Genomic DNA, 13,760 nt, shown 5'->3' on the forward strand with positions numbered 1-13,760 from the left:
TACCCACATTCTTTTACTACGAAGCCACGCTGTTGTAACACATGCAGAATTTGGCTTGGCATTGTCTTGCTGAAATAAACAGGGACGTCCCTGAAAAAGACTTTGCTTGGATGGCAGCATGTGTTGCTCCAAAACCTGGATGTACCTTTCAGCATTGATGGTGCCATCACAGATGTGTAAGTTGCCCATGCCATGGGAACTAATACACCCCCATACCATCACAGATGCTGGGTTTTGAACTTTGTGCTGGTAACAATCTGGATGGTCTTTTTCCTCTTTTGTCCGGAGGACATGGCGTCCATGATTTCCAAAAACAGTTTGGAATGTGGACTCATCAGACCACAGTACACTTTTCCACTTTGCGTCTGTCCATTTGAAATGAGCTCGGGCCCAGAGAAGGCAGCTGTGTTTCTGGATGTTGTTGATGTATGGCTTCCGCTTTGCATGGTAGAGTTTTAGCGATGAACTGTGTTAACTGACAATGGTTTTCTGAAGTGTTCCTGAGCCCACGCAGTAAGATCCTTTACACAATGATGTCAATTTTTAATGCAGTGGTGCCTGAGGGATCGAAGGTCACGGGCATTCAATGTTGGTTTTCAGCCTTGCCGCTTACATGTAGAAAGTTCTCCAGATTCTCTGAATCCTCTGATTATATTATGGACTGTATATGATGGAATCCCTAAATTCTTTGCAATTGAATATTGAGAAAAATTGTTCTTAATTGTTCTTGGACTATTTTTTTCATGCATTTGTTCACAAAGTGGTGATCCTTACCCCATCTTTGCTTGTGAATGGCTGAGTCTTTTGGGAAAGCTCCTTTTGTACCGAATCATGACACACACCTGTTTCCAATTAGGTGTTCTTTGAGCATTCGTCAACTTTCCCAGTCTTTTGTTGCCCGTCCCAACTTTTTTGAAATGTCTTGGCATTCATTTCAAAATGAGCAAATATTTGACCAAAAACAAAGTTTGTCAGTTTGAATATTAAATATCTTGACTTTGTGGTATATTCATTCAGTTGAATATAGGTTGAAGAGGATTTTCAAATCATTGTATTCTGTTTTTTATTTACATTTTACACAATGTCCCAACTTCATTGGAATGGTTGTATTAATTTTGTTAATAATTATCCATTTTCTTTGTTGTTGTTCTTGAATGATTTGTAATACAATAATATTTTTGTTAAACATCCGTTGTGGCTCCAATAGCTTATTGTGTCATCTGTTTCTTTCCAAATTACATACGATCCCTCCATACAAACCTAGACACTGGTCCATACATATCAAAAGCTGCAACCACTAGCTGGTTACATACGTACGTCACCATTTTTGTACCCACTGCTGTGTGCATGTGTGACTTTGAAGGTGACTGTGCGTAAGCCTGGAATAGCAGACAAAAAAAATATTTGGTGGTGTGATAGTCAAGAAAATATTTGTTGGACCAGTTTCGCTTCAACATTGTGCTTGTTACTGAAATAATCACGTTAGAGGCATAACTTTTCAGCCGACTCTCGTTTATAGACAGTATGATGGGAGTTGTAACCTGCTGTTCAAATCATATTTTAATATATATTTCGGATAATATTTGTAAATGCTTATTTTGAACTCACAGATAAGGACTGTCATTTTAACTAAAAACACGACAGCAGTACATTTTATGCATGGACAAGAAGATCAGAACATAAACAATCCATTTTTCATTAATTTCTCCATGTCAGGTAACATGTGGTCACAAAGATTTTTGTACATCTAGGACTACTTCACTGCTGACAGGTCTCAAGATAGCAATGTTTAGTATATTCCATTCAATATATTTTTACAGAGAAGCCAAATTATGGCCACTTTTGTTCTAATTTTAAATCTCATATGAATAACGGCATGTTCAGATACTGATATAATCATCGCTTTTAACAGCATGTGTTCAGTTTGTGATACATTTTGTATCCACTTTCTTTTTAATTACATATTACTGAAAACTTCAAAGACATTGGTGGCTCTTGACCTTAGATGATCATTGAGCTAAATTTTAAGCTGTCTCCAGGCACCAGAACTATGAATTATATAATTTTACACCCCTTTAAACATTTATTAGAAATGGTCAGTGGGAGAACAATACTGATTATAAAATAAGTAGCACCAAAAACCTAACCACCCCATGGGAGTACATTTTACACAGTAAAATCACCAGTGTTAAACTAACACTGACAGTGAACATATGGTCCCACTCTGGCCAGAGTAGGACCATATGTTCACTGGCAGTGTTAGTTTTATACTGGTGATTTTACTGTGTAAAATGTCCTCCAAGTGGGTAAAGGCACTAAATAGAGCCCACTGCTATTCACCTTTTAACACCTTTTTATGCTGTCATTCATGACATGACATACTCTGTGCTGTGTACACGGCATACAAAATGTATCTGCCCTAGCTGGAAATTCATGTTTTAGTTGTCATGTCGTAAAGTACTGTGACCTTAAAGCACTTGCTGTTAAAATTCAAAATAAATTAATAAATAAAATCATCCAAATGCAATAAAAATGTGAAGCAAAAATTATGATGGTCAACAGCCATAAACTGTCAGGGTTTGAAAATTTGTCCTTTTTTCTATTTTATTTTTTTGGTCTGTTTTGTTATTTCCTTTTGGTTCATTGCTTTTCTGTGTGTTCATTCTCTTGCTGAGTTTTCCTACTTGGGTCTGTCTGTGTCTATCTCTCTTGTCTGTCCCTGGGTTCTTGGTGATGGGCGTCCCTCTCTGTGACCATGTCCTTGTTCTGGTGCTTTCCATGCACACCTGTTCCTAAATTGCTGCTCATCACCTGGGTTATATAAGGTTCACTGGGTGCAGTAGTTCCTTGTTATGTGTCGACGCTGATTGAGGAGCGAACCTGCGTCAGACAGAACCCAGCGCTAAAAATAACCAGAAAGCGGTTCCAACAACAAAAACAATTTATTTTTCACCTGTGCCTAAATAAAATGTACAAAACCAAAACCAACGTCCTTCTGGAGGAGTGACTGCTGGCACACTCTCCAGCGCCCGCAAGGAGAGAAGTCCGGCGTTCCTGGACCCACTACCACCAGACAAACACCCCCCAGGTGGACATGACAAACTGACTCTCTGTGAAGCAAAGAAGATGTGAGGTAAGTCAGCAGTTACAACATCTTTCAAAAGACACACGCTATCAGCAACACATTCAGGTCTGTACTTTTTATCTTTATGCAAATGAGCAGCTTCTCACAACAAGTGGAGGATCACTTATCCTGCACGCCACAGCAGTGAGAAGCAAGCTGCACAATTCTCATCACAATTCAAGTATACTATGTAACAAAACACCAAGTTACTATCAACAATTAGTCACATACTTAATTACCTTTAATGTGTGCTGACAGCATGTGTCCTCACCCTTCCTTGCTTCACGGGCTCGATGTGTCAAACCCAGGTGCGGTCCTCAGCGTCTCACAAACGAACATCACAAGGTCGAGTTCCCGGCAGTTCTGCTTGAATCACACATGCCTTAAAAGCAGAACGCCATCCAATTATCTGCTTCAGCTGAAAGTTTTTAAGGTTGCATGTGAGCACCAGTCACAGGTGCTTCACATGATGTTGATGAGGGTGAGGATTCTTCAGCCAGCACCTTCTCCACAGACAAATCAGTTTCCATGCCACCTGAAGAGCAAAGAAAAGAAAAGAACACCAAAACATCCAGCCACACCCCCCAACACACAACAGTACCCCCCCATCAACGGGAAGCCTCCCGGCGACCGAACAGACCAGGCCCGAGAACAGCACCTCCCTCCGGGGTCCACGTCAGGAAGTAGACAGCACCACGCTCCCAAGGTCCACCACAGACAGCAGGACAGGCACCGCAGCTGGAAGGCCGGCTGGAATCAACAAAAGCCCCAAAACATACCCCAATACACTCCAACACACAGAAAAAAACATAAAACCCACCCAAAACCTCCCCAGGGGACCGTCCCATCAAACCCCAGGAAGAAAAGAAAAACTCCCAAACGCCAAAACCCAACACAGCCCCACAAACACAATACAAACAGAAATGCATAAAAGAAAAATAACAAACAACCCCCCCAGAATGACCTACAGAGTCCAACCCCCCCCCCAGAAGGCCTTCATCGCCAGTTCCAGGAGGAACAGCCAGAACCATGATCCCACACAGGTCCCCAGGTATACATGGAGCAAAACGGCGCCCCCCAGGGGACCGTACCATCAACCCCAGGAGGTACCCTCCCCACAACCCCGGAACCCCAGACCCGGTCACACTTGGCCAGTTGGACCCAAGCCAATTCCCCCCCAGAGGACCGTCCCATCAACCCTGGAGGTAGAACCCGGAAGGAAACAGAACAAAATCAAACATCAACCCCCGGAGGACTACCAAAAACAACCCCGGGGGGATATAAAACGACTGTAAACCCTGTTACCCTCCCCGGCACCTCGAAAGACCCCAGGTCCCTCCCAGAGCCTTCGGCGGCTCAATTTTGGCAAACGGCTCAAAATATCAAGCCGGAGAAGGGAACAGGAAAAAACTAACCCAGCTCCAACCCCAAGGCGCAGCAGAGAACCGGAAATACGTCCGGTGCCCCAACTCGACCACACCCCAGCCTCTCGGGAGGGGTGGAACTACCGAAATGGCGAACGGCAACAGATCGGCCCACCCCCCCGACTGAGGTAAGTCTCCGCTGCACCACACCCTGGCAACACCAATGACGAACGGTACAAAGGCTCACCGAGGCTGGAGTGGAACCGGGCCCTAACCAAACCAAAAAAAATGCCTCCAACACCCCCCCCCTAGGTGCAGAGGTCTTCTGAGAATGCTCAGCGTGACCAACCTGCACCACCCCACCACCCACAAGACAAACGGGCTTGGGGCAAGTGAGGTTGGGGTTAGGGATGTAGAGAAATAAAAAACAACAAAATAAAACGACCCAACAACCCAAACAGAAAATACCTAAAAACACATAAAAAATTAATAATGACGTGAGCCCAGGCGGACTTCCAACCGCCTAACAGTCACTCCACCAGATACGCCTCCAACTCCCCATACAATTATAACCCCTATTTAAGAAAAAAAAAAAAAAAAAAAAAAACGTTTACCCGTGCTAGATTTTTTTTTTTTTTTTTATGTGTGTTATGTTGCCTGTCCCGGAACACGTGGAGACACGTCACCATTATTTCTCTTGACGTTTACATGTCGGGGCAATACAGTAATCTCTGCTCGTCCGAGCTGCATGGGCTCGTCAACAGGAGGAGCCAGAGGTCCCGTCGGAGGAGCCTCAGTGGGGCGAAGAAGAGGCGGCCCAGATCTGTGTCAGGGAAAGCCCCGAGATGAAAAAACCCGCTCTGATGGGCGTCCTCTCTTGCGTCCACGCTCCTTCATCCGATCATCTAGATGAATCACCAACGATATTAGCTCATCTAATTCGTTTGGCTCGTCACGGACTACCAGCTCGTCTTTCAATGACTCACCCAACCCATCTACAAATACGCCTCGTAAAACTGCGGCATTCCAACCTGTGGGTGACGGAGTTATCGGCACCGGTATCGATAGTACCGCAGCTGGAGCAGCAGGAAGCAGAACGGCTTGCGCTGCAAGCTCCGTAACACGGGCGTCTATTTGTTTAATTTGGTTCGCGAGATGCTGTAATTGCTCCCGTATGTTCTCCAAGTGTTCTTGAACTTTTTCAACAAAAGGAACCGCTTCTGCCGCTGGGTCCATTATGGAATGGCCGGGAACTACTGTTATGTGTCGACGCTGATTGAGGAGCGAACCTGCGTCAGACAGAACCCAGCGCTAAAAATAACCAGAAAGCGGTTCCAACAACAAAAACAATTTATTTTTCCACCTGTGCCTAAATAAAATGTACAAAACCAAAACCAACGTCCTTCTGGAGGAGTGACTGCTGGCACGCTCTCCAGCGCCCGCAAGGAGAGAAGTCCAGCGTTCCTGGACCCACTACCACCAGACAAACACCCCCCAGGTGGACACGACAAACTGACTCTCTGTGAAGCAAAGAAGATGTGAGGTAAGTCAGCAGTTACAACAATATCTTTCAAAAGACACACGCTATCAGCAACACATTCAGGTCTGTACTTTTTATCTTTATGCAAATGAGCAGCTTCTCACAACAAGTGGAGGATCACTTATCCTGCACGCCACAGCAGTGAGAAGCAAGCTGCACAATTCTCATCACAATTCAAGTATACTATGTAACAAAACACCAAGTTACTATCAACAATTAGTCACATACTTAATTACCTTTAATGTGTGCTGACAGCATGTGTCCTCACCCTTCCTTGCTTCACGGGCTCGATGTGTCAAACCCAGGTGCGGTCCTCAGCGTCTCACAAACGAACATCACAAGGTCGAGTTCCCGGCAGTTCTGCTTGAATCACACATGCCTTAAAAGCAGAACGCCATCCAGTTATCTGCTTCAGCTGAAAGTCTTTAAGGTTGCATGTGAGCACCAGTCACAGGTGCTTCACATGATGTTGATGAGGGTGAGGATTCTTCAGCCAGCACCTTCTCCACAGACAAATCAGTTTCCATGCCACCTGAAGAGCAAAGAAAAGAAAAGAACACCAAAACATCCAGCCACACCCCCCAACACACAACAGTTCCTCGCCAGATTGTTGCGCCTTGTGCCTTCTCTCCAGCTCTGTACTTCATGTTACATAGTCCTGCCTGCCTTGTACCTGACTTCCTGCCTGTTTGAACAACCACCCCTTAGCCTGATGATTTTTGAACTCCGGTGGTTTTTGGACTGCCTCCTTGTGTACCGACATCTCCTAACCACACCAGGATTCACCCAAATAACCTTGGCTCCAGATATCTTGGCTACAACATACATCACACCATCGACTCTTCTTATCAGAAATTATGTGCATTGATAAGGAGGAAGGTCAAAAAAACAACAACTGCCTCCCATGATGATGGCATCATGGGCCATGACTTTGTCCTCCACATTACAAGAAACCTGCAGAGATTCTTTCTATCCAAGCAAGAATATCAAGTAAAGCAGAGATAGGACAGTCACCATGCCACTTTCGCCCTTATGCTGACAACTTCACTCAGCTGGTGGCATGGCAAAAATAAGAACTGCAGAATATCAAGGACAGTTAACCCTTCTAATCTGATATGTATCTCATATCAAATGCAGTCTGTTTCTACATGTATGGCTAATCTAATTCCGACATTGGATGACGTTGAAAATGAGGATGGCACGTGGCTGTTCCAGCAATATCAAATATTTTGTGTCTGCCACCTACAACCCACATGGAATGTCTCAAACCTAAACCAACTTCCAGGCATCTTATATATGCTACTCTGCAACTACCCCTAAATCCAAACAGTCCAACTGTCAACCACACATCAAAATCATTGTTGACAAATGATCTAATTATGGATCATCACTTAGATATGATTGGATTATGTGAAACCTGTCTTAAACCTACAGCTGTCCTCCCCTTAAATGAGGCCTGCCCACCGGCATACACATTTAGTCATGTCCCTCATGATGCGAAGCAAGGTGGGGGTGTTGTTTTTATTTATAAATCTAGGTTTAGCTTATTAACTGTTGGGGGCCACAAATACAACCCCTGGCAAAAATTATGGAATCACCAGCCTCGGAGGATGTTCATTCAGTTGTTTGATTTTGTAGAAAAACAGATCACAGACATGACACAAAACTAAAGTAATTTCAAATGGCAACTTTCTGGCTTTAAGAAACACTATAAGAAATCAGGAAAAAAAATTGTGGCAGTCAGTAACAGTTACTTTTTTAGACCAAGCAGAGGGAAAAAATATGGACTCACTCAATTCTGAGGAATAAATTATGGAATCATGTTCTGAGTTTATTACTATTACTACTGTGATCAACTTGCTCTATAAGTAGTTAATTTACTATTGTGATCAAAAACATTGAATCTCAATTCTGAGGTTGTCCTATAAATATTCATTCATAAGCAAGAATATTAATGTTCTGAGTTCATAAAAACTTGTTCTGTAAATAGTTATCTTGCTTTTGTGATCAAAAACATTGATTTGAATCTCAATTTTGAGGCTGCTCTGTAAATAGTTTTCAAATAAACAATAAATATTGCAACTTCTGATCAATCCATATAAATTTCAGACTTAATAATGTACCAATTAAAGTCCCAGCCATTTTGGTTAAACCACACCCACTTCCGGTTTAGGCCACACCCACTACGAGTACAGATACGGATACAGATAATTTAGATGGTTAAACAGATACAGATACAGATAGTGGTGTACTCGCTCATCCCTACTACATAGTGCCAAGGTCAGAAGAATAAAAATCAGCCATATAATTTTGTCACAGTATATAGGCCCCTTGGCCCATGCTCTGAATTCTTAGATGAATCTCTAATTTGTTAACTAGTGCAGATAACATTCTGATTATTGGTGGCTTTAACATTCATCTAAATTAGCCTTATGAGCCCCTCTGCAGTTTATGAAAATTGTGGATGCATTAGGATTTCAGCAATGCATTCAGGACTCCACACACATTAGTGGAAATACCCTTGATTTGGTTCTTGTATGCAGTGTTGCAGTCATGAATTTTGACATCATGCCTCTTGCATCTGTGGTCTCTGATCACTCACTTATTAGTTTTACAGTTTCGCTGCCGTGTTTAGTGGAACAACAACCTTATTTATCACTGCAGCGACACAACAACTCAATGATGATTGAACTTGAAGCTAAACTGCCTGATATCTTAGCTTCATGTTTGGAAAATGCCCAATCAGTAGACAGTCTTGTGAATAATTTAAAATCAGTGCTCAACACTACACTCGAAATTATTGTGTCACCTTTATTAAAATCATGCCCCCCCATACACATTCACCTTGGTTCAATGATTACTTGCCTGACTTCAAGCACAAGGCAAGAGGTCTAGAGCGGAAATGGTGTAGTTAAAAATTAGAAGTATTCCTCCTTCCGTGGCCTGATGCTATTTTAGAATATAAGCATGCAGTAATGGCTACAAAGTGGACTTCTTACACTGATTTGTTGAACAAAAACAAGCATAACTCAAAGTTCTTGTTTGACACAGTGGCAACACTTATGCATGGACAAACACCTGTAAGCCATTCTCCTTTTACAGCACAAGATTTCTTGGATTACTTTGAAAAGAAAATAGAAGACATCAGGTTAAACATATTCCAGCATGCCTTAACCCAGCCACTACACCCTGCTATTGAGGTGGGTGTCATTAGTGAGGTATTACCTAGATTTACTGAGTTTGATAGTATCTCACTGGGCGTGCTAATGAAACTTGTAATGCCTACAAAAAGCACATCCTGCTTATTTGATCCTATACCAACAAAACTGTTTAAGGACCTGTGGCCCACTCTTGGGCCAACTGTGCTAGAAATTATGAATCTCTCATTAACTTCTGGATCTGTTCCTAAATGGTTCACATCTCCAGTGATTAAACCATTACTTAAGAAATCTAATCCTGACCCTAGTGTATTGAAAAAATTTAGGCCAGTATCAAATCTATCATACTGCTCTAATATTCTGGAAAAGTGGTTTCACAGCAGTTCGTGGACGACCTCACTGAGAATAATCTTTTTGAGCCACTGCAGTCTGCTTCTAGAAAATATCATTCCACACAGACAGCTCTCACCAAAGTGGTGAATGGTCTTCTGCTTGCAATGGATTTGGACACTACTACGGTTCTGGTGCTGTTAGATCTCAGTGCTGCATGTGATACCGTGGATCATCATATTTTACTTGATAGGCTGGAGAATCATTTTAGGATTACTGGGTTCTCACTGTGTTTTGTACAATAACACTACCTCTAACCTTAGTGACCTGAAATTTGTGGTTCCACAGTTTTAGGCCCCCTGCTTTTCTCCCTTTATATACCACCCATTGGGCACATATTGTGGCATTTTGGGATTACCTTTCACTGCTATGCTGATGATACTCAGTTGTACATGCCGATAACTGCTGGTAAGCTCATCCACATAAAATCCTTGGAAGATTGCCTTGCATCATTGAAAAGTCTAGTAATATGTCTAGTAACTTCCTACTTTTAAATGCAGATAAGATTGAATTGATGGTTCTTGGTCCAGCAAGACATCTGCATCAATAAGCGAAGTGCACATCTCGGGCCGTGCAGTGCATTATGGGTACGCTAAATTTTTCGACTACCAATCCACAAGCTATGACGGCGGAAAGCAGTGAGGAGTGCTGTGATTTGGAACATTTCATCCGCTGGAAAGTTGATGATTTAAAGCATTTTTGTAAGCTCCGCGGATTGCCTGTTACAACCAGGACTACGTACGGCAGTACAGAGAAACAGAAAGAAGAGCTGGCTGTGCTTGCGTGTGCTACATCGTTACAGAAACTACCGTTGGTGCCAACAAAGGAGGAAGAGAGTGCTGCTGTCGAAAATGACCAGTCCTTGTTGACAGTTGGAGACAAACAAATTTCTGACCCCTTGAAGGCAACTGATGGATGGATAGATGAAGTCCAGAGTCTGAAACTATGGATATTGCAGAATATTTGCAAAGCAGGGATGAGAAATCGCCGGCTTCGTAATGACTACAAGGAAGGTGGGTCTCACATATAACCTCTTTGATGTCACGTTTGTTTGGATAAGTTGACAGACACACAATGATATGTGCATGCATGCAGTTTGTTTAGAGAACATGTCAATTTTACAATATTACGCGCCACATCATTCATAGTGTGACATTACAGTCATAAGCCGATGCACGAAAACGGCATCATCAGCCACATTATAATTTGACAGTTTCAGGATTTTGACAAAATAAATGTGTGCAAGAAACTTACAATTTTAGTCCGTCTTTTACGTCCATCTGGATCTTTTTTTCTGTGGGGAAATTGTGTCGAATGAACAGAGGTTTACAACCACATTTCTTCTTCTTTCCATCTTTGTGTGGACTCAGCAAAGCTTTGCAATCATGTGTTTTCAGCCAACTTTCAAGCCTATGAATTCCACTCAAGCTGTTGAAAACAGCAAAATGCGCACCTGTCATTACTGTATGTGTCGCTTAAGGCTTAAAGCCTTTGAAACAATCCCTGTAAGCCTTAACTTTTACATTCTGCTAATGCTACTGAATATGAAATTCAGTGGGAGCGGTGTGAGTTTGGTAGTTGGAATTTTTGCCCCTGTTTGACCCACGCATGCACAGATGCGTTGTGCACTTTGCTTATTTGATGAGATAACGCTTAGCCTAGGTTCATGTTTCATACGTCACACTGACAAAGTGAGGAACCTTGGGGTAATTTTTGATCCAATGTTGTCCTTTGATCACCACATTAAAGATATTACAAGAAATGCTCTCTTCCACCTGTGACATATAGCAAAGATTCATTCCATCCTGTCTATGGCTGGTGCTGAGACCTTGATTCATGTGTTTTTCTCTTCTAGATTGGCTACTGCAGTGTTCTATTTTGTGGTTTACCGTAGTCCAGCATTAGGGGTCTCCAATTTGTTGAAAATGCTGCTGCCAGACTTTTGACATGAAACAGAATGTTTGACCACATTGCACCCATTTTGGCATCTCTTCCTGGCTTCATATCCCTGTGAGATCAGATTTTAAGGTTCTGCTACAAACCTATAAAATTGTTCATGGACTGGCACCTCCCTACTTAGTTGACCTAATTAAACCCTACGTACTGTCTCGGACTACTTTGTGTCCCTAGGGTGAATAAAAAGTCTGTGGGTCACAGAGCTTTATCTTATCATGCCCCTGTTCTGTGGAATGATCTCTCTGCATCAATAAAACAGTCCGATTCTGGTGAGACTTTCAAGTCCAGACTTAAGACGCACTTATTTTCCCTTTCGTATGTCTAGCACACTGGCATAGTGTGTTACTATGCTTTTTTAATCTTTTAAATGTTTTTAATATTTTAATGTTTTTTTTAATCTTTTAATTTTAATCTTTTAATGCTTTTTAATCTTTTAATTCATTTTATTAGGAAACAGCCATGTGCCATGGCCAGCTTGGGGCATGTGGCTGGCAATCACCTTGGTATTTCTTTTGCTTTCTTGTTGCTTAATGCTGAGTAATTGTATTGTATATTATACTGTAATTGTACTCTTGTCCTTCTCATGCCTGATTCTTTTTTCTGATGCCTGATTTTTTTGTTTGTGTGAAGCTCCTTGAGGCAACTTTGTTGTGATTTGGCACTTTCGGGGTCTGACTGTTTATCTGGTCAGTTGCTTGGTTTTTGGTTTGTTTTTGTTCTCATTTTGCTTTTGTATTACTTTTCTGTGTATTCTTTTCTTGTGGGGTTTTTATTGCTGGGGTCTGTCTATGGTTCTCTCTCTTTCCATCTCTGGCCACAGTCCGTAATCTGCTGATTACCACCTGAGGTTTTATTAGCTCATGGGTTGTGTTGGTTCTTTGCCAGTTTGTTGCGCCCTGTGCTTTCATACCAGCTCTCGTTCTCGTCTTTCCTAGATCTGCCTTCTTTAGTGTGTACTCGACTTCCTGCCCGTTTATTCCGACCTCGATTAGCCTGGTGATCTTTGTACTGCTGCTGTGCCTTTTGGACTGCCTTCCTGTGTACCGACCATTGCATTCCTTCTTACTAAAGCCTTTTTACAATCAGAGCTGTGTCAGTAAGCCTTGCATTTGTCTCCTACCAAACCAGCCTGTCAGGAGCTATATAAATAAATAAATTGTTTGTGCCTTGCATTTGTGTCCAACCATTTGTGACCAACCTACTTGTCATAAATCAGTTCTGTAAATATTTCAGCAGTGAGGATTGCTTTAACTTTTCTTCTGTACAACACCAGAATGAAGTTAAAATTAAGCATTCGAGATGTTCCTGTAGTGTAGATTTTGTTAAAGCTTTAATCCAAGGGGTTCAACAGAAATATCATAAATACAACATAAATACAAAGCACCACTTTTACAGCCAATTTTTTCTTTGAGTATGAATACATGGATATTTCTGCAGCCAAGTGAAACACAGGTGTGCCCTTGGCCTTGTCTAGTTGCTGACACCAGCAACCAACATACTGGATCGTGCACACAGATACGTGCCACATGGCTAAAATGTTGTGATTGCTGTTCCCTCACAATGAAAGTGATACTTCTCATCTGAGTGATAACAAGATAACCCAGCCCTTAGGAGAACTCAGGCTAGGTTCAAAACTTGGCCCCCTGGACAAATTCTCATCTGAGTTCTCATCTGAGTGGTACAAGGCCTAAGTTAAAAACATGGCCCGGGTTAGGTTTAGCCTGGCATCCTGTTGGCACCTTTGGCAGAGTTTCTTGTGGTGTGTCCCTGTCTGCTTCCTGTGTTTGTGTTCTCAGTGTCCAGTCCCCTGTCTGTATCTGTGGTTTTGTTCATTATGCATTCTTATGGTTTGTCTTTTGGTGTGTGTGCCTTTGGTCATGGTATGATGTCAGTGTCTCTAGTCTGTCCTTTGTTTGAGTCCCTGTCTATTGGTCATTAACCTCTGCCTCCCCGTTGTGACTGTTCCTGGTGTTGTTTGAGTTAGCTGTGGGTTTTTATTTCTGTATCTGTCCTTGCTCTCTGACTCCCACTTGTGACTGTTCCTTGTGTTGTCATTGTCTAAGTCCCTGTGGGCTTGCTTGTCTGTGTAACTGTCTTTATTTTACTGTCTGCAGTTTAGTTCCCTTAGTTTTTGTAGTCTGGTTTTATTATGTCTCATTCCTGAGTTTATGTGATCTTGGTTTTGTTTCTATATTGATGGTAGTTTGTTTTCCTGTTTTATTTTAATG

Source organism: Thalassophryne amazonica, chromosome 7 (genome assembly GCF_902500255.1).
Source record: "Thalassophryne amazonica chromosome 7, fThaAma1.1, whole genome shotgun sequence".
NCBI classification, from domain to species: Eukaryota; Metazoa; Chordata; class Actinopteri; order Batrachoidiformes; family Batrachoididae; genus Thalassophryne; species Thalassophryne amazonica.